The following is a 20,512-nucleotide window of genomic DNA, read 5'->3' as shown; positions in this document are numbered from 1 at the left end:
TGCTTAATGCTTGGGCTGATTTCCTGCACTAGTCATGGTTACTGCTGGCTGTAATTCGACCTCTAAATACCTTCTGTTTCTATGCAACATGACGTAAGGCTGCATTACCGACGTTTTCTGTGCATTGTGAACACATACCCTCAAGTCAAGTGCACTTTACAAGAATGCATACAAAAATAAAATGCTGTCCAGGCCATACTTTTTCCACAGTGAGCAAAAACCTACCAACTGAGGTCAGAACACTTGTCAGACAAACTGGCTTATAAAATTCCCTAGAGGGAGCTTTGCTGAATTACATTTATCTTTAAATAAATAAATAAAAACTTCCACTTCTAAGCGGTTGAAGTAGCCAGCATGGATCAGCAGTCCTTTTGAAGTCTTGCAACGTGTTTTCAGGAGAAAAGAGCAGAATGGATAATGGTAGACCATGAAGGAACACTTCCAATCCAGACATCAGTGCACCCACAAACCTGTCCGACTAGGAAAAGGTGAACGAGTTGCAAGAGTGCAGATAAACATTGATGGCTGAGCCTCAATTCTTGGATCATTATTCTGAAGATTTGGGTGGACATTCTGCCCGGTCACATTATGCCCTTTGTCATTTTTTTTTCACACTTCTGTTTATTAAACAAATGCCAGCATCCATATACAACCACAAACACTACACATTCAGAATAGAATGTAAAGTCCGCCTCAATTCCATGATCTGCAGTTTGGAGACATACTGAAAAAAACATATTACGAATGGCTTCCTCCTATCTACAACCCACCACCCACCGACCCCTTTATCATTTATTGAATCTTTGGTCCTGCGGCGGTAATTCATTTAGGTGACTGTGGGGACCCTTTGCGCGATATGGCGATACCTCATCATGCAGACCTTGCAAGCTGTCCGCCTATTCGTAAATACTCCTTTCATAAGCAAGATGATAGAGGCCCTTGTGTGCATGCAGCTGCAAATCTATGTGGAAACTCACCAGATGCTTGTGTGCCACTTTTTGCCTGCAGTCCTGAAAATGCAGTGGAATCCGCACAAATTAAGATTGCATCCCGTGAATATGTTTGTGAGGTTGGGGGGCCAGTAAAGTGCCGGTGTCCAAAATGGCTGCACACTAGTGGGGCTCAGTAGGTTGTAAGGTAAAATCCGACAGAATTGTCTTAACAGGCAACAGTTGGCATGGCACTGAAATGTTATTCTCATTAGTTGAAGTAGTCACATGACAGTAGAAGGCCAGCGTCACACTACAGCAATGCTGGTGAACAGAGGGAGCTCCTGTGCTTGTGCATCTCCCAATAGGTGGGCTCTTGAGTTACCCTAGATGGGCTGTTATTGCTTGTGGGCAGTGACTTACACTCCCTGATGGTTCATGCAGCTGACGCCTGAGTTAGCTTTGGGGTGGCCGCCGTGGCTTTGTGCCCTTATGAGGTGGGTGTACATTTGGTTGGGGTCTGGCCTGGGTCGCATGACACGGTCTTGGGGCCTGTGTTGCTGGATGCAGTCACCAATCTGATGAATGCCATAAAAGCTTTATACTTGATAGAATGGAGCTTTTTTTAAATATAAATTGGTGCTGCTTTGTCTGGCGATACCTTCTGGGGGCATTTCCCTACTCTAAACAAACCCACTAGAATGTAAACCTAATTGGATTAATCTCTGAGCCCATTTTATCATAATCCGTGGCAACACACAGGGGTGCCTCCATTCCCTGCTCCTGTTCACCACTGACTAGACCCATTGGCCTGCTTTTTAAAATAACATGCCAGATGTGCTGAAGTTTTACAGACTATACATGAATACGATATAGTGGAGTACACTTGTAACGCACAAAACAGTTTCTCATCCGTTATTTGGAAATGTATCCAATTTAGTTTCCTACCCAGCATGAATACAAATTGGGTCAAGTCCTTACTCCATCCAAACAAAAATGTGCTCGAGTACCCTGTGGGATGCTGCTCCGGTATGTGGGTCAGCTGTGAAGTAAATCATTACAGCAAATTCTAGAACTGTCATCTCAATATTGGAATCACTAATAGAATGCTGGTTCTCGTTGTGGTTGTCTCAGGCAAGTAGAATAATAGCCTTAATGAAAATGATTTTTCTGCCCAACTTTATCCATATCTTCAATAATATATCTGTATCACTCTCGAAAGACTAATTTTCTACCAAATTCAAATCTTTTATGATCTCGGATCCCGCTTGGGCGAGAAAACAGCGGAGGCTCAAATCGGAAACCTTGTTTTTACCATATGAGAGAGGTGTCTTTGCTCTGTCAGACCTGGAGCTCTGCTACTAGTGTGCTCAAGTGTAATTTGCACATTGTCATCGCCCGCCTCCAAACTTGTATCACACTGCAGTTGAAAAATAAAATGCCTCACCAGTACCGCTCTCTGCCATATTAGAGTAGCAGACAACCTGTAATAGATCAGCTTTTGATGCAGTGACTTGCACAGTGTTGGTATAGTGGGAACTGGGCCTTATAAATTGCCCGTGATCTATTAGAACTCCAGTCCTACCACTCTTGCACCACCCACAATACCTTTGTGCGAAGAATACTCTCTCAGACGCTTGCACTCCCTCAAACTGCTGAGGATGGGCCAACTACTCCCAATGGAGAATTCATTTCACTTTCCCAATTTGTAGTGGGGGAGGGATACATACCACTAGAGATATGCGATTACAGATTGCGTTTGGCATAGAATGAAGGTTTGCCTACCTTTCCAGGTGAACATCCACAATTTAAAGCCATTGCATTACTTTTAGAAGTTGCATCCACTAAAGGCCTCGTGAAAAGGCTATATTCCTGCATGCAATCTGAAATACCCACCCATACCACAGTCCTCAGCCTGGGACAAACTGAACAATGACCTTTGTCAATCTATACCGAGGGGGGATTGGTCCTTCTATCGTGCTCAGCCCGAAGCCCCGACACCCAATACTCGATTGAGGAGAATTCATTTTAAGTTCTTCTATAGGATCCGTCTCACCCCTCCCAGCCCTATAAAGAGTAAACTTAGGACTGATTCTTGCTGCTACTGGTGTCGAATGAACTTGTCCCCCCCTACCAATCAACAAATTCTGGTGGAATGTGTTTGATAAGGTTTTTTAAAAAAAATGGTGGAACACTGTTCCACTAGACCCTGGAATCTGTGTACTGGGACTGTCCTCCAAGTTCCTGCTGCAGAGCGGGGATTTACGGCCATTTCACTGGGTAAGAGTCGGACGGCAGGTCCCTGGGGGCGCTGTTGCTCCCCACTCCGAGAATACATTGCTGAATTATGTGGTTTACCCTCAGGAAAATGTCAAAATGTACACTAAAACACCGCCCTCCGATTCACGTCCACTTCGGTCTCTTTAGACTGTACCAGCATATGCAGTCGGGCGGGTGGCATTCGTTTTAATTACGCGGTCCTGCGGTGCTCCCAACCACTTTGGTATCAGTGCCTCCTCGGGAAAGCAGTCTTTCTCCTCGTGACCTTCATGCTGAATCCAATGACTGAGGGAATATTTCGTTTATTATACTGCTGGCCAAACATCACAAGGCAACAGAGCGCCTTACAGAAGAAGGCAAACACATTCAACACCAAAGCAAAATTAAGACATGAGCCACCAACAAGAAACAAACGGATCCCTCTCAATGCAAATACAACTATCGCTGCTTGCACGGATACTTGCGCTTGCAGCAAAGATTCACATCTATTGAGGCAAATGTATAGGTTTACCACTTGTTCCTTCCACATTTAGACGAAAACCTGCTTTCCAAGTAGGGCTTACCGCAATGGAACTATTTAAAAAAAAACTCGGAAAAAGAAAATGTTTGATCAAAACACTTCCGATTCCAAGGTCCTCAAGTTGCACACAGTTTTCCGCAGCATGTGCATCAACTCACTGAGCCACAACATTACAACCTTGTGTTGGTTTCCAATCCACGGTGAAACGGAAGGCTGGAAGCGTGGAAAGCTGCTAAATCTGAAGAGGGTGGGGAAAGGAAGGAAGGAAATAATAAATACTGTCTCAGCGCTGCACCTGTAGGCCTGTGTGTTGAATGGCACATTTAAACATGGCAACTGAAACAAAGCACAACAAAAACAAAATACATCGCGTGAAACTAGGAGGACGAATGCAGTCATCGCAAAGTGACACAAAAGGAGATCGCCCGAGGTTAAAAATACACTCGTCTCCTTTCACGGAAGGGGGGGGGCTAGTCCGAAGCCAGGCGTGCTCGAGAAGCAATTAGCAGCGAAAAGGGAAGTGAAGGGGGGCGGACGGGCGGGGGCGCAGCGGATGAGGGCCCAGGAGAGACACTAAATCTGTCACGGTAAATAAAGGTGCAGCGCTGCCAAACTCTGCTTCTGGAGCCTGGCACCGCAGGCGCCCGGCCTGCCAGCGGCAGGGTGCATAAACCAGGCACTGACGGCAGTACACGAGGCCATGCAAGGTGCTGCTCGTAACCTCCGATGGCCGGTAACATGGGTCAGCAGCGGCCCCTCAAGGATGCGGTGAACCCAGAGACTCGGACAGCCCAAAGGAGCGGATAATCAAGGCATACACCGTATACAAGAACGAGGATTTACGAGGCGATTCTGAGGCAGTAAATGAAACGTCCCGGAAATTCTTCATTCCCTAGGAGACCCTCGGGGTCCGAATTGTGATGCCATGGCTTCCGACCACTGGAATCAACCGGTTGGTAAAGGGCAACTCCGGGAGTCGGATTACTGGTCCCATTAAAGGGTCACTCATGGGGAGGGGGGCTCAGTCTCTTGCTCCGTCCCTGGCACCCAAGCCTACGCTCCATCACCCCACCGTCTTTTGTCAGTTCGATTTTTCGTTAGTTAGTTTTAAGATATTTGATTCTTGGTGTTGGTCTAGCCCCAACTAGTCTCCAGAGAACATTTTTTTTCTGGAGCACGATCCCAGAACCGTATTATAAAAACCAGCCTGTAAGAGGCTCGGGCCGAGGTCAGACAGCACACCGCACAGGTAGTTTTAACGAACACAGCTGGTATGGTTCGTCAACCTTTGCGTGTCAAATCCCATCCTCACGTTACTTTAAACACCACCCTTCCAACAGCCGTATCCAACACCCACCAATCTGCTTTCTGCATCACATACATTTGTATCCCGAGGCATTTATAAGCATGCCCCCTTCAAACTCCTCTCTCCCAATTTACTCCTCTCTCCCAATTTACGCAATTTACAAGGCACGAGGGAAGGCCTTGTCAATTGTGTGGAGTATAAGAAAACATTTACATAAATAACGGCAACATAATTAAATATAAAAACTGAGAAATAATATGTATGGGGTTAGAATTGCACTTTTTTACTTTTGCTTCCATCCACTAACTACACATTTGAATGGCCTCCATTTATTTATTCAACATCTTAGCATGCCTGGTCCAGTTCATATTTTTCGAGCAGAGCTGTACCGTGGAGCCTCATCCCTAAAACAGTTATGTTTGTTACGCAATTGTCCGTTACGTTGAGTTCAACCTTATGCAAAATACATCGAATTCGTAGTTTTTATTGCTTTTATTTCAATTCGAATTGTATATTGCGCAGGTTAAATACCCTTCCATTTGACGTGTCTAATGGGGTAACTAGCCTAAACGAGCAACACGCACATTTCCCCTGCTCCCACACTCCCCCACCCACGAATCCCTTCCTAAAAGGCCCACAATTGCACAGAAAGGAAAAGGTAACCTCACAGTTCCAGAGTTGTGGTCAACGGGGTGCGATTGTGACAAACGAGTGATGTGCCCGGTGAGGAAATGTGAGACACACCCACTGAGGGTACTGCCTTGAAATCAGCTCATTTGGCAAATGTTTTGGTCCTACCCACAAGATGGCACTGTTGGAACAAGTTGAGAACCGAGAGGTCTGGACATCAAGCGTGCTATGTAAATAGTACCATGAAGCGCTACATAAAACGAAATTGATTCAAAGGTGTGGCCCCTTAGGTAACAGGCAGAGGTCGGAACATTTTTTTTATTTTTTTTTTTTAAATCCTAGCATCCCACTATTCACGGGAAAACATTACAATTCCGTATTCTTCAGTTCCCCTCTGCCTGAAAGAGGGGCGCGTAGACTAGTATTGTATTTACACGGAGTTTCATGTTCCTACGCAGTGCCAAATACGATTTGTGGGAGGGTAGCAGCTACTATGTGAAAGCGAACGAATGGAAGCGGGGCTGTTAAATGCCTATAGATAGAGGTTGTGTTTTTAAGTGCATTAGGACAATAGTTGTGCTTTTATGGCATTTTGTCTAACTGAATTTGAAGCAAAAAGGTGTGATTGGGGATATCTAAGCATTAGATGCTAGTCTATCGACGGAACGAAAGTGTGCAAGTGCACTCCGGTGCACGAGGGAAGTGTTTTTGTGTTGTGTATGTATGGCAAAGAGACTGTGCAAAGTATCTTGCAACAAGTATGTCTTTTTTTTTTGCCATCCCGACCTGAAGATTCTTACGACAAGAGATACGGATTCAAGTGTTGGCATTGGAGAACAATTGTCTCACCCAGGTTTAACTGGATAAAAACGGTGCTACAAATTATTAAGTTGGTATACATCGGGATCTTCAAACTTACAAATAAGCCCTGATGACCTACAGTTTAACTGAACAAAACGTGTTGGCTGCAACCTGGGCCAAGTTTTAAAGGATAGAAAATATAATATTCTCAATAAAGAAATTAGAAAATATACATAAGGAATTTGAACTTTTTTGTGGGCACACCATCCTGTGGCGTATGCTCATGCATCTCTGCTTAGCAGCAGTGTCAAGGAACAACTGACACCTTGGCTGTAGTGCACCAGGAATTCAATTGAAAGGAACTGTGTGGCAGGTGCGGTTCCAGGAGTCCGTTGCTGCAGGTGTTGATTAGAAGTATATCGTTACAACAAACAATTGATGGACGGAATGCTGACAATGCAGACATTCTCCCCCAGTCAAGAGATCTGGGTTAAATCCATCGTTCTTTTGCCCACTACACCACCCCAGTTTAGACATGGCCATATGCAAATCAGTCTTGACCCTGTGCCTCATGGGAACAGTCCAGCCCGAACTGCCAAGTCATGTCTTCCCTGGACCGGAATCAAGCATCCTAGGACCGGTTTCTGGCTATCAGCCGTCATCAGCCAGGATAGCTTGACTCCAGTGGCGTAGTGAGCACGGGTCCCACGTCTGGGAATACCCATCCCACTTAGGGCGAAAAGCGTTACAACAAACAATTGATGGACGGAATGCTGACAATGCAGACATTCTCCCCCAGTCAAGAGATCTGGGTTAAATCCATCGTTCTTTTGCCCACTACACCACCCCAGTTTAGACATGGCCATATGCAAATCAGTCTTGACCCTGTGCCTCATGGGAACAGTCCAGCCCGAACTGCCAAGTCATGTCTTCCCTGGACCGGAATCAAGCATCCTAGGACCGGTTTCTGGCTATCAGCCGTCATCAGCCAGGATAGCTTGACTCCAGTGGCGTAGTGAGCACGGGTCCCACGTCTGGGAATACCCATCCCACTTAGGGCGAAAAGCGTTACAACAAACAATTGATGGACGGAATGCTGACAATGCAGACATTCTCCCCCAGTCAAGAGATCTGGGTTAAATCCATCGTTCTTTTGCCCACTACACCACCCCAGTTTAGACATGGCCATATGCAAATCAGTCTTGACCCTGTGCCTCATGGGAACAGTCCAGCCCGAACTGCCAAGTCATGTCTTCCCTGGACCGGAATCAAGCATCCTAGGACCGGTTTCTGGCTATCAGCCGTCATCAGCCAGGATAGCTTGACTCCAGTGGCGTAGTGAGCACGGGTCCCACGTCTGGGAATACCCATCCCACTTAGGGCGAAAAGCGTTACAACAAACAATTGATGGACGGAATGCTGACAATGCAGACATTCTCCCCCAGTCAAGAGATCTGGGTTAAATCCATCAGATCTCTGTACTGGGGTGGATGTATGACATTGTTCTGCATTCTGTCCATCTATTGTTGTTTTTGCATGTGTCACCCCGAGTGGGAAGGGTATGCCCAGACGTGGGTCCCGTGCTCTCCATGCCACTGGAATCAAGCTATCCTGGCTGAAGAGGGGTGAAACCCCGAAACCGGTCCTAGGATGCTTGTTTCCAGTCCAGGGAGGACCTGGCTTGGCAGTTCGGGCTGGACTGTTCCCATGAGGCACAGGGTCAAGACTGATTTGCATATGGCTGGGTTCAAACTGAAAAGGCATGGTGAGCAAAAAAACGATGGATTTAGGCCCAGATCTCTGTACTGGGGTGGATGTATGACATTGTTCTGCATTCTGTCCATCTATTGTTGTTTTTGCATTTGTCACCCCGAGTGGGAAGGGTATGCCCAGACGTGGGTCCCGTGCTCTCCATGCCACTGGAATCAAGCTATCCTGGCTGAAGAGGGGTGAAACCCCGAAACCGGTCCTAGGATGCTTGTTTCCAGTCCAGGGAGGACCTGGCTTGGCAGTTCGGGCTGGACTGTTCCCATGAGGCACAGGGTCAAGACTGATTTGCATATGGCTGGGTTCAAACTGAAAAGGCATGGTGAGCAAAAAAACGATGGATTTAGGCCCAGATCTCTGTACTGGGGTGGATGTATGACATTGTTCTGCATTCTGTCCATCTATTGTTGTTTTTGCATTTGTCACCCCGAGTGGGAAGGGTATGCCCAGACGTGGGTCCCGTGCTCTCCATGCCACTGGAATCAAGCTATCCTGGCTGAAGAGGGGTGAAACCCCGAAACCGGTCCTAGGATGCTTGTTTCCAGTCCAGGGAGGACCTGGCTTGGCAGTTCGGGCTGGACTGTTCCCATGAGGCACAGGGTCAAGACTGATTTGCATATGGCTGGGTTCAAACTGAAAAGGCATGGTGAGCAAAAAAACGATGGATTTAGGCCCAGATCTCTGTACTGGGGTGGATGTATGACATTGTTCTGCATTCTGTCCATCTATTGTTGTTTTTGCATTTGTCACCCCGAGTGGGAAGGGTATGCCCAGACGTGGGTCCCGTGCTCTCCATGCCACTGGAATCAAGCTATCCTGGCTGAAGAGGGGTGAAACCCCGAAACCGGTCCTAGGATGCTTGTTTCCAGTCCAGGGAGGACCTGGCTTGGCAGTTCGGGCTGGACTGTTCCCATGAGGCACAGGGTCAAGACTGATTTGCATATGGCTGGGTTCAAACTGAAAAGGCATGGTGAGCAAAAAAACGATGGATTTAGGCCCAGATCTCTGTACTGGGGTGGATGTATGACATTGTTCTGCATTCTGTCCATCTATTGTTGTTTTTGCATTTGTCACCCCGAGTGGGAAGGGTATGCCCAGACGTGGGTCCCGTGCTCTCCATGCCACTGGAATCAAGCTATCCTGGCTGAAGAGGGGTGAAACCCCGAAACCGGTCCTAGGATGCTTGTTTCCAGTCCAGGGAGGACCTGGCTTGGCAGTTCGGGCTGGACTGTTCCCATGAGGCACAGGGTCAAGACTGATTTGCATATGGCTGGGTTCAAACTGAAAAGGCATGGTGAGCAAAAAAACGATGGATTTAGGCCCAGATCTCTGTACTGGGGTGGATGTATGACATTGTTCTGCATTCTGTCCATCTATTGTTGTTTTTGCATTTGTCACCCCGAGTGGGAAGGGTATGCCCAGACGTGGGTCCCGTGCTCTCCATGCCACTGGAATCAAGCTATCCTGGCTGAAGAGGGGTGAAACCCCGAAACCGGTCCTAGGATGCTTGTTTCCAGTCCAGGGAGGACCTGGCTTGGCAGTTCGGGCTGGACTGTTCCCATGAGGCACAGGGTCAAGACTGATTTGCATATGGCTGGGTTCAAACTGAAAAGGCATGGTGAGCAAAAAAACGATGGATTTAGGCCCAGATCTCTGTACTGGGGTGGATGTATGACATTGTTCTGCATTCTGTCCATCTATTGTTGTTTTTGGATTAGAAGTATATAGCTGTACTTGTGCACAGTATGAGAAAAAGAGCCAAAAGAGACAGTCATGCATGCAGATACCTAACCAGCTTTGGAATGGTTTGTATCATAGTTATCACCAGACTGAATTTGGGGAATGCCAAGCACTCACAGGTCAAGCATACAATCATTGCATCGAGTGTTCTCTGTACGTCATGGTGTTTACAACGCAGGGACAGAGTCCAAACCCTTAATAATAATGGGCATTATACAAGCAACCACAGCAATGTCCTTTTGGGTTCACTTTGGAGTGACAGAGGAGCAAACATTATAAGACCCAGACAAAGTATATGGCAAGGCAATCCAACTAGCTGTACCCTTGTGCAAGCACTTTTAGCATATGCCTGTAAAGTAAAAACAGGAACTGCAGAGGGAAGCATGTATAAATGATCATTGTACTACCAGCCATGGTGTATGCTCCCTGGAATGTATCGAGCGTGGCAGAAGAGTAGACAATATGCCAATAAGCCACAGAGAATGCTGGGAGGAGCGAACCCAAGGAGGAAGCAACCACAGGAACTGGAAATTATACAACCAGCTATGGTATTTGCTCTAGGGAGTCCAGCCAGGAGTGAGAGACAGCACTCAATGGGACCAGTTATGCTATAACCAACCATGCTAGATGAAATGAGTCTACCAAGGGAGGCAGCGGAGCTGTCCACGGGAATGGCAACTACATAACCAGCCATTCAACATGGCCTGAGGTGTCCTACCTGGCGTGGCAGAGAAGAAGCCCAGGGAAACGAAACATACACACTCAGCTGCAGCTGAGCAACTTGTTTGAATGTACATTATGTAACCAACAATGGCGTAGCAGCCCGAGAAGTCAAAAAGCACCACAAGTACATGATGGCTGTCTAAAACACTGGCACTCTGGAACATTTTCTCAGGTGCCAAAATGTATGGTGTGGAGTGTGATTGAGTGTCATATTGTTGCCAGCAGGGATGGAGGGAGATTAAAAAAAAAACAGTTCATAGGAGGGACTGTGAGGAATGGAGCACATTTTTGTAGTTTTGTTCCATATCACCCTTCTCTAAAATAGGAAGCTATCTTCTTCAAGAGATCAAGATCTCTCTGGACTTTGAGTTTATCATGGGTAATGATTAAGTTTCAGTCCCTTTACAGCCTCCCGGCTTTAACCTTTACTGTTTGCTATAACCAACCTACCTTAAGAAGTCATGTGTGCAAAGGGAGTACATTCGTTAAATTACTGGAATTTAAGTAGTATTAGCACACCAATGGTAAATAATGGTCTTAACAAAGAATGCTGTCCATTAAACTACTGCCTCAGGACCCAGAGAAAGGCCTTAAAATCTCCTTTGGGCTATATTTACTTACCTGTAAACATATGAAGCACTTAGAGTCTTAGACACAGGCTCACTTGAATTAGTGAGTGCTATAAAAACACATTAGCAGGATCATCAACAAAGTGGGTACTACAAATCTCTTTAGACATCACAACCCACCACCAACGGTACTAGGGGACTTAAGAGCTAATCCTTGCTTCACCATTTTAGCAAAATATGCTGGTAGTAAACAGTATTCAAAATATCACCAGGTTCCTTAACATAGTGGCAGTTACATCATGAGGGCAGCCACTAGGCCTACACATTAAAACCACCCCAACACAAGTGGTGGTGTTGTGAGTAAGTTAGACACTGTGGACCCAAAAGGCGTTACTTTTAATCCTGCCTTTCCCCTTGTGACCATATTATACACTTGGGAAATCACTTTTGAATGTTTTCCTGAGCTCCTGTTTCTTGAGAGTACTTCTACACAAACTAAACAGTGGCAGTAAGTAAATACTAAGAAAACTGGACTGGAACCCCAAACACATTTGATGTAAACTAAAAGAGACAGCAGATCGTCTTCGTTTATTCACTAAAATGTAGCACAGGGGGAAAAGTTAAATCCTGAAAGGAGCAGTTGTGCACTTTCAACTTGGGTATCCTACGGGCCAAAATGTTTGAGCTTGATGATATAATGTTAACCCTTTCCTTAGCTTCCCAGTGCAATTTTAATTCATAAAGGATTAGGATTTAATCAGTTTCATGAGTAAACAAGATAGTAGCCAGGTAAGGACCACCTAAACCACAACTGCCCATGATTAATAAAACACCCTAACAAACAAGTACCTTACCTTCGGTAACTCCTTATCTGGTAGAGAATAAATATATCTAGCCGCAGAGGCCTTACCTGTAAATTACCCCCAGGCGTCAAACTGGATCCGGAAGATTTTCTGTGCGCAGTACCCCTGTGAGACAATAGGCGGCGGCGATCGGCTTCACGTCCATAGTGTGCGTTGTCTGCACCAGAAGTGACATTGCTGTACGTATATAGGCGCCGTCCAGGCACACCGACGTCAGTTTCTTTTCACAACTTTCTTGTCAGAAGCGCAGAGCCATGAAGAACAAGGACCACAGGTGTGTTAAAACTATGTCCCTGAAAGGGGTCAGCCCGGTCCTTCGTAATCCGTTCGCAGAGTGGGGTGGAGGGGTGGGTCAGTAAGGAGTCTGCAGCTAGATATAGTCTCTACCAGATAAGGCGTTACCAAAAGTAAATAACTTGTTCTTCTGATAGAGATTTCTAGCCGCAGATTCCTTATCTGTGAATAGATACCCAAACAATACCATACTTAGAAGAAGGTCTGCAAACTAATTTCAAACGAGAAAGTCCTGCAGGACAGAACAAGCATAGTGCCCATTCTTGTGGACCTGACTGACCAGGCTGTAATGTTTTGTGAACATGTGCAAGGAATTCAACATTGCTTCCTGGCATATATCCATGACCGGAACTCCACGTGCTAACGCAGTGGGCGCAGCTTTAGCTCTGGTGGACTGCAAACTTCAGGAGGTTGCTTCTTGGCCAGTGCGTAGCAGATTTTGATGCAGAGCTTGACCCATCTGGAGCTGGGCCGCTTCTGCTCCACCCAACTTTTATTTGCGCTAACATATCCCACGAAGAATTGGTAGTCCACCCAGACCTCTTGATTGCAATCAAGGTAGAACGACAACTCTGTTTTTGGGTCTAAATGGTGGAGTTGCTCCTCTTTTTTAGAGGGATGGGGAGCTGCATAAAATGTAAGCAAGGTGATAGATTGGCCTACATTAAATGGGGTGACTACTTTTGGTAGAAAGGAGGCCCTTGTGCGAAGCACCACTTTGTCAGGATAGAGGTAAGGCAGCTTAGATGATTAGGCCTGCAGCTCACCAACTCAACGGGCAGATGCAATTGCCACAAGAAAGGTGGTTATCAGTGTGAGACGCCTGAGGGGACAAATGTAGAGAGACTCGAAAGGAGCGCACATAAGTCAGAACTAAATTAAGGTCCTACTGAGGCATAATGAATGATGATGGAGGGATGAGTAAGACCTTTGAGAAACCAAAGTGCAGTAGGGGATTTGAACAAAGGAGGTTGGTCAGGTAACCGCAAGAAGGCAGAATTGGCAGCTAGACAGCCATTAAGAGTGTCCTGAGCAGAGCCCTGCTGGGCCAGGGAAAGAATGAAGAGTAAGACTTCAAAAAGAGGAGCAGAAAGGGGATAAATAGTATTTTCTGCACATCATGCCACACATTTTTCCGAACGGCAGGCATGTACTGTCTTGGTGGATGGATGCCTGGCTGCCAAAATGATGTTACAGACTTTAGGAGGAAGGTCGAAAGCTTTAAACTGTCGCTGCTCAATATCCATGCAAGAAGACGGAGAGGGAACAGATTCAGGTGGAGAACCCTCCCCTGTTGCTGTGACAGAAGATCTTCACAAAGGGGCAGCCTGGTCGGAGGATTTAGGGCCATGCCCAGTCCGGTGCCACAAGTAAGACTTGAGCCCTGTTATTCCTGGTCTTCGAGAAATCTGGGCACGAGTAGTATGGGTGGAAAAGCGCACAGGAGGCCTGAACTCCACTCGAGACAAAAAGCATCTCTGAGAGAGAAACACCTTGGAAACTCCTGTCTCCAAAACTACTGACATTGTGTGTTCTCAGCTGAGTCGAACTGATCTAACCAAGGCTCTCCCAACTGCTGAAAGACCTTGCGCCACCTCCAGGTGGAGATGCCATGCGGATTCCGCTAGATATCATCTGCTGAGTTTGTCTGCTTTGGTGCTCAGAGAGCCCGCCAGGTGTTGGACCACCAGGAATATGCACTGCTGTCCCAGCCATGTCCAGAGACTTTTGACAAAGGGTTCACAACCCCACCCGCCCCATTTGTTGCAGTACCACATGGCGGTGGTGTTGTCCATGAACACTTGCTTAGCGTGGCTGGGAGAACGGGCGCACCCTACTACAATGTATCATAGGTCAAGTATATAATGTCAATCTTGTCTATTTGGTATCCACAATTCGCATGGTGCTCAGAAGGAGGAAGAGACTTTTTTCCTTCTCGACCCGAGAACTCCAAAGGTCAATGAAAGGATTCTCCAGTCACACAGGAATCCAAAGGTTGAGATTGTGGTTTCAATAGTTCTTTATTACAATATTAATCCAACATTTGCCCTTTTGCCAACACGTGTTTCGTCGGTTGCTGTTACAGTCACAGCAGACTTCATCAGGGCTAATTCCAAGTGTCAAATGATTGGTATAATTATTAGTGCAGTAGAATTGGGCGAGTGATCCGCAGCAGTGGTCTCAAGCCGTCCCATTCACTAATGTGGAGTTTGGTGCTCTATATGTTTAGAGGTTAGTATTCAAATATGAGAATCTTCAACAGTTTACACAGTAAAAACAGAAGATACAACATTCTTGATTTTGATCCTGTATAATGCCAACAGTAAAATTTCGTATTCTCATGAAATGAGATACAAATTTACTTCACATTCAGTACAATGGCCGATTTCTGCTTTTCACAGGGGGTCGTGTAAAAAGTTGAAGATCTCCCTCAAAGCCTTCGGGTGCATGGCCCGGCAATCGGAGCACAACTTCGGGTCCTGGTCACTCTCCAAACACCACAGTCAGACGAGGTGCGGATCCATCACGGACATCGGGTGGTGACATGCTCCACAAGGCTTGAATCCAGTCTTACACAATGACATCCTCGACACACCAGGAGGAAAAATCTCAAAAACGGTCGACAAGGGGGGGGGGGGGGGGGTGACCACAGGGAGGTCAGTGAATTCTAAGTTGGGAGGTTTGATTTTGAGTCACTGTTAAAGGAATGACATATGTGATAATGTACTAAATGTATATGAAGGCGATATATCGTGTGATTTTGGTTCTAAGCTTTATAATAAAAAAAATATTTTTTTTTTTTTTTTTAAACGGTCGACAAAACGTCAAAAAAATTCTGCCTGGGTGGCACCTATATAGGTACCGCAATGTCATTTCTGGCACAGATGATGTCAACGATGGAAGCAGAGCCAATCGATGTCACCTACCAGTGAGCAGGAGTACTGTTCTCGAAAAATCTTCCAGATCCAGTCGGACGCCTGGGGGAAATTCACAGGTAAGGAATCTGAGGCTAGAAGTCTCTTTCAGATAAACTATATAGCCATCAAAGTGTCTCACCACTGACAAGTGTTGTCCAAACTTCAACTGTAAACAAGGCACCCTCAGACTTTCATAATTCAAGGGTCAGAAAATTGATAAGCAGGAATTGGTTAATTTTAACAATATTTACAGTGCTTAGAAACAGAAGTGCTTAACCCCTTCCCTGCTCATGACGGAACCACTCCGTCATGAGCCACGGTTGCGCTGTGCTCATGACGGAGTGGTTCCGTCATGCTGCGGCCGTTGGCCGCCGCTCCGCCCACGCGGCGCTAATTCCCCGCCTGTGCGGGCGATTAGCGCAGTGGGCGGAGACGTGACGGAACCACTCCGTCATGAGCACAGCTCAACCGTGTCTCGTGACGGAGCGGTTCCGTCACGAGCACAGCGCCGCCGCGCTGCCCCCAAACCCCCCCAGCAGAATTCCTGCCGCGGCGAAGGGGTTAATGGAGTGCTATACAAAAATAGCACACTATTTTTACTATTTAGTCCTGCTGGTTCTGAGCCTCTCCAGGGTGTTTTATTGTAGATGTTTACAGGCCTTCTTATTAGGGACCATAAAGAAAACGTGTTCCTAAACCAGTGTTGGAAATGACACTTCACTGCTGCAGCTCCAAAAGCCAAAAAATATTATCACTGAAATGAATGTTGGCCCCTCACAAGCATCTTTCAACTATTCTGGTTTACAAAGTGCAAGGCTCCATGAAATACTTTCCCAAGGGGTACTTGGGGTTACACAACCCGCATCAATTTTCTTAAAGGTTCCTCCTGATGGCCAGTGATCTCCTGTTTGACAAGGAAGCCTGCAGGCTTTATAATCAGAACCTCTGTAGTAAAGAATCATTTGCCTAAGAGCAGTCACAACAACTAATGGGAGTAGGCAGCATCAAAAATCTGAAGGGAGGTGTCTAACACTGAGCCTATGGATTACAGAATAAAGGAGAAGCAGGGTGTGGGTGAAAGAAAGATGCGAGTCCAAGTGTACGCAGGCCTAAGGTTCAGGGGCTGCTCCTTCAAATGTCCAAAGAGAGAAGATAAGACAGAAGGAAGCCCTTAACCTCTGCACCATTATCCTGAACTACAAACGTAGGGGCATATTATCAAGGACGGCATTACAAATATCGCCGGTTTAGCGGCAGAGAACTGCCGCTAAAGCGGCGATAATGGGCTTGATAATATGCCCTAGAGAATTCCAATAGAAGCCCATGTTCACACCAGTTTTCTGCCGCTAAACCGGTGATAATTTTTAACGCTGTTCTTGATAATATGCCCCTTGGTTCCTTGCGGTGAACAGAGGCAGAAAACACACCCTGGTGCGAGTGAGAGGCCATGTGTGGAATGCCTCTACGCTGGGCAGGGGGTGACCAAGGAGGACAAAGGATCTGCCGAGACAAAAACAGTCGGATAGAGTGAAAATAGACACGCTAAAACCACACACATTTACAGGTAGAGCGGCAGCATGTTCTTGAATTATATTCATACAAAGCCGTTGTTGCCAGAAATGCGACCCGCAATACCTAGGCACGGAGTTCGGGCTCCATACGAGCTCATGCAGCAGCTTCCCAGTAGTGGCAGCGCTGCCAGCTGGATGAAGGCTCTACACTACTCCACTGTTGGGCAGTGAAACCCGAGACTGCTCTTCACAGTACGTCAGCGCGCGGAAGCTCTGGCAGCCGGAACACTGCGCGCCTGCTCGTCGAACTTAATCGCCCCCTCCCCCCCCCAAAAAAACCCATTCAGAGCGGAAACAAATTACAACTCTAAGATTATAAAACAATTAAATGATTGCTGTTTCCCATGCGAAAAGTGAATAATTTGGTATCATCAAGAAATTCGTTTTCCACTAAAAATGTGTCACTATTTGGCTATGCATTTGAACAATAGGGTTCATCATGACTCAACTGGAAACCTTGTTCGTTTTATGAAGTTTGTCGACATTGTAAAGACGGAAGGTCACGCCCTCTGACCCGCAGGTCTCAGAAAAAGAAGAAAGGGGTGGTGGTGGGGGGGCGGGGGCAAGAAGAGTGACAGGGTGCGATTTACTAAGGCAATATTCCGAACCTCCCATCCCCCAAATCACAATGCTTTCCAAGAGCTAATGTGCTTTTAGGTGGCTATTCCCAAGAGTAAAAATCCAGCGTCTTACGCCGCCGCCCCGCTTTGGTTTCCGCGCAGTTCTCTTTAGTGATAACGTCTAAGTGCCCATCAAATACCAATGCTCCGCTGGGCCCAGCAGCCGATCTCAGCGGAAGAGTCTGCTCTGCATTAGCCCTCCCAAAGCCCCAGCTAGGATTATTTGGGTTTTCTTTCTTAAGGTACAACAACTTTACTGTCTCAGTCTCACTGTCTTAACTAAATGCATACTATTTCACATTAGAAACGTACAAAACCTATTGACAACTTATTTTCCAAACATACGCTCTAATAATAAGTATATATAAGTGATAACTGTAGTAGTATACAAAGCAAGCGCTGGCAAACCCAATCGTTCTGACTTTAGTGTGCAAACGCATGTAAACATAAGTGCATGCTTGTCTGGATTTATTAAAACCAGACCGATAAGTAGCTGTCTACAACTCTATGCGTTTTATTTTACGATAACAGGTTTGTTTTTCATTTACACATCAGTACTGAGTTTTGAAATACAAAACTGACATAATCATAAATGAATCTAAGTGACCACTTTTTTTGTACTTAAATCACTTGGTCAAAACTGCTTTTTAAACGACGGTAGATTGAACGAACACACCCTGCTAAAAATGAATTCAGGAGCAATGACTGACTTCTTCACATTCAAAACATCCTGGTCTTCAAATCATCTAAACATTTCATCAGCAGCACTCATTTCAAATTTAAGAAAAGGAATGCCAGCTTTCCCATATCTAGACTAGCTTTGGCAAAACCAATATACCTGGGTTTAATGTACCAATAGATACGAAATAAGCATATTAAAGTCAGACAAGAAAAGTTAGAACTACATTGATGACTCCCTTGCCTCTGGTAATGTTTTTGACTGTTTTTCAAATAAAGTGGGCTATATAGCTTTAAAGCAGTCCTGGCATGCACTTCAGTGCAAGCACTCGACTGGAGGTGAAAGCATACACCCCCAACAGCCACTAGCATTAGGTGAGAAAAAAATACTCCAGTGAGCCTAGTCAAGACCAGATTGACAGACTCAAGCAAATGGTTGAAATGGAGGCAGCTAAGCACACTCTGTGTAAATTGTATACAATAGGTTTGTTTGGCAGCTGTGCTGTCAAAATCCAGACTCCGTTAAAGGCAGCTGAAAAGAAAAGATAACATTTGTAGAAAGCAAGAGAGATTACTGAATATCTGGGTCGTGCTTGTCCATCTAAGCTGAGATCGTGGATAGGGAGTGTTTTTGACCAATGCATAATTACATTAATATCTTGATAACTGTTGAAAGATGCTAAATTAACTAAGATAGCTGATAAGCTACAAAGTGTGAATCTAAGTATTGCACTTTATTAACAAGCTGCTTAAGTGAGATGTGCAGGTTTGTGAGCAATACACTTTATTTTCTCGCAATATTTGATTTAATTTAAATTTATAAGAACAAATATTAACAAAGGTGTCCTGGAGCTTGATTCCAAAAGTGAAGGGAAAAAAGAATCGATAAAAGATGTACAAATTATGTTTTACAGCACCTTGCAGAAGGTACAGTGGATTTTAACACCTCGAACAAGAAGCAAATTTCAGAGGCAGGCTACAGCAAAAGAAACCGCGGCCTCAATGATGAGCATACCATGTCCGAGGAAGAGACAGGAAAGCAAAGAATGTACATCTGAAAAAACACATGTGGGCGTTGAGTCCGCGCTTGCTCTGGAAGAAAAAAGGTTGTTTGTTGTTGAACGCTTACTGGAGCAGGCAAAGTATCTTGAACTCAGTCTGTTTATTCACAGGTAGTCAATGGTGTTTGGCAAAGTGTGACACCTATCAAACATAAAATAAGGTGGCGGGCAGCGTTCTGGACAATCTAAGGTCTATTGACCAGAAACGTATCTAGCCCTAAATAAATGACATTGCCCTTTTCCAACTTAAAGGATACTGCTTAATGAACAATGCAGTGACTTTCAGTGGAGAAAGGAATGATTCAGAAGGAATTTTCAGAATGAGAAACATGTGAAGGCAAAATAATGTATGGGGGGAAAGTGGTAATGACAAAGGGCCATATGTATCAAACTCTGATTTTGCGATTCTCAAATTGCGATTTTTTGCGAATCGCTGTTTGAAAATCGCAAAACGCTATGCATGTAGGATTTGCAAATGATTTTGTGAATCCTACATATTCCTTAATTGCGAATTGCAAATTATGATTCGCAATCAAAGAATACCTCCCCATTCATTCCTAAGGGCCTAGAGGCCCATAGGAATGAATGGGAAGATATTCTCAATTTGCAATTCTCAATTAGAGAATCGCAAATTGTGAATGCAATTTCAAGGGTGCCAGGGTGCAACAGGACACCTTGTTGCACCCCGAAATGTGCATGTGTGCACATGTGGCACACATACATACGCCACAAGGCACTTCGAAAAATGCAAAAAAGTGAATTTTTCAGAGAAATCGCAAATTACCACCAACTTGAAGTTGATGGTAATTTGCGATTCCTTACGGCCAAATTGCACTTTTTCTGTGCTTCCTACATTGCATTTAAGGAATAGCAATTTGCGAATCCTTAAATGCAATTGCAAAATAGGGAATCGCAAATTTTGCTTTTCCTTATTTTGCGAGGCAGTTTTTCTTTCATACATACCACTGAGCCCAATTGCGATCGCATACGCCGAAATTCTGAGAATTTCGGCGTTTGTGATCGCAATTTGGAATGATCCATATGGCCCAAAGTGACATTAATACAATCTCTACGTTGCGACATTTAAGAGTGGTCATATGGGATAGGGCTAAGATCAGAGGGCCAACAGGTGTGGTGCAAACACATTGGTTGTAATAAGGACAAGCTCGATAATGTTCTTCAAATTTAACTTGAAGCAATTTAAAGGCATCCATTCAGAAACCTCCAGGAGTTGGGATCAAA

The 20,512-nt window shown here is 45.4% G+C and overlaps 1 protein-coding gene and 1 long non-coding RNA gene across 4 annotated transcripts in view; one reads left to right on the top strand and one right to left on the bottom strand.

The window, feature by feature from the left end:
* Window positions 1–20,512, bottom strand: part of JARID2 (jumonji and AT-rich interaction domain containing 2) — a 671,808-nt gene that overhangs the window by 470,811 nt on the left and 180,485 nt on the right. The gene's annotated exons all lie outside the window — the stretch shown is intronic.
* On the top strand, window positions 4,402–19,425 carry LOC146822862 (uncharacterized). Its single transcript, XR_014961850.1, has 3 exons — window positions 4,402–4,681; window positions 15,282–15,417; window positions 19,124–19,425. It is a non-coding gene; the product is annotated as an uncharacterized LOC146822862 (long non-coding RNA).

This window comes from Triturus cristatus, chromosome 5_2, assembly GCF_964204655.1.
Source record: "Triturus cristatus chromosome 5_2, aTriCri1.1, whole genome shotgun sequence".
Lineage (NCBI taxonomy): Eukaryota > Metazoa > Chordata > Amphibia > Caudata > Salamandridae > Triturus > Triturus cristatus.
Note: the sequence above shows the minus strand (reverse complement) of the source record. Positions and strands in the feature narration are given on the sequence as shown.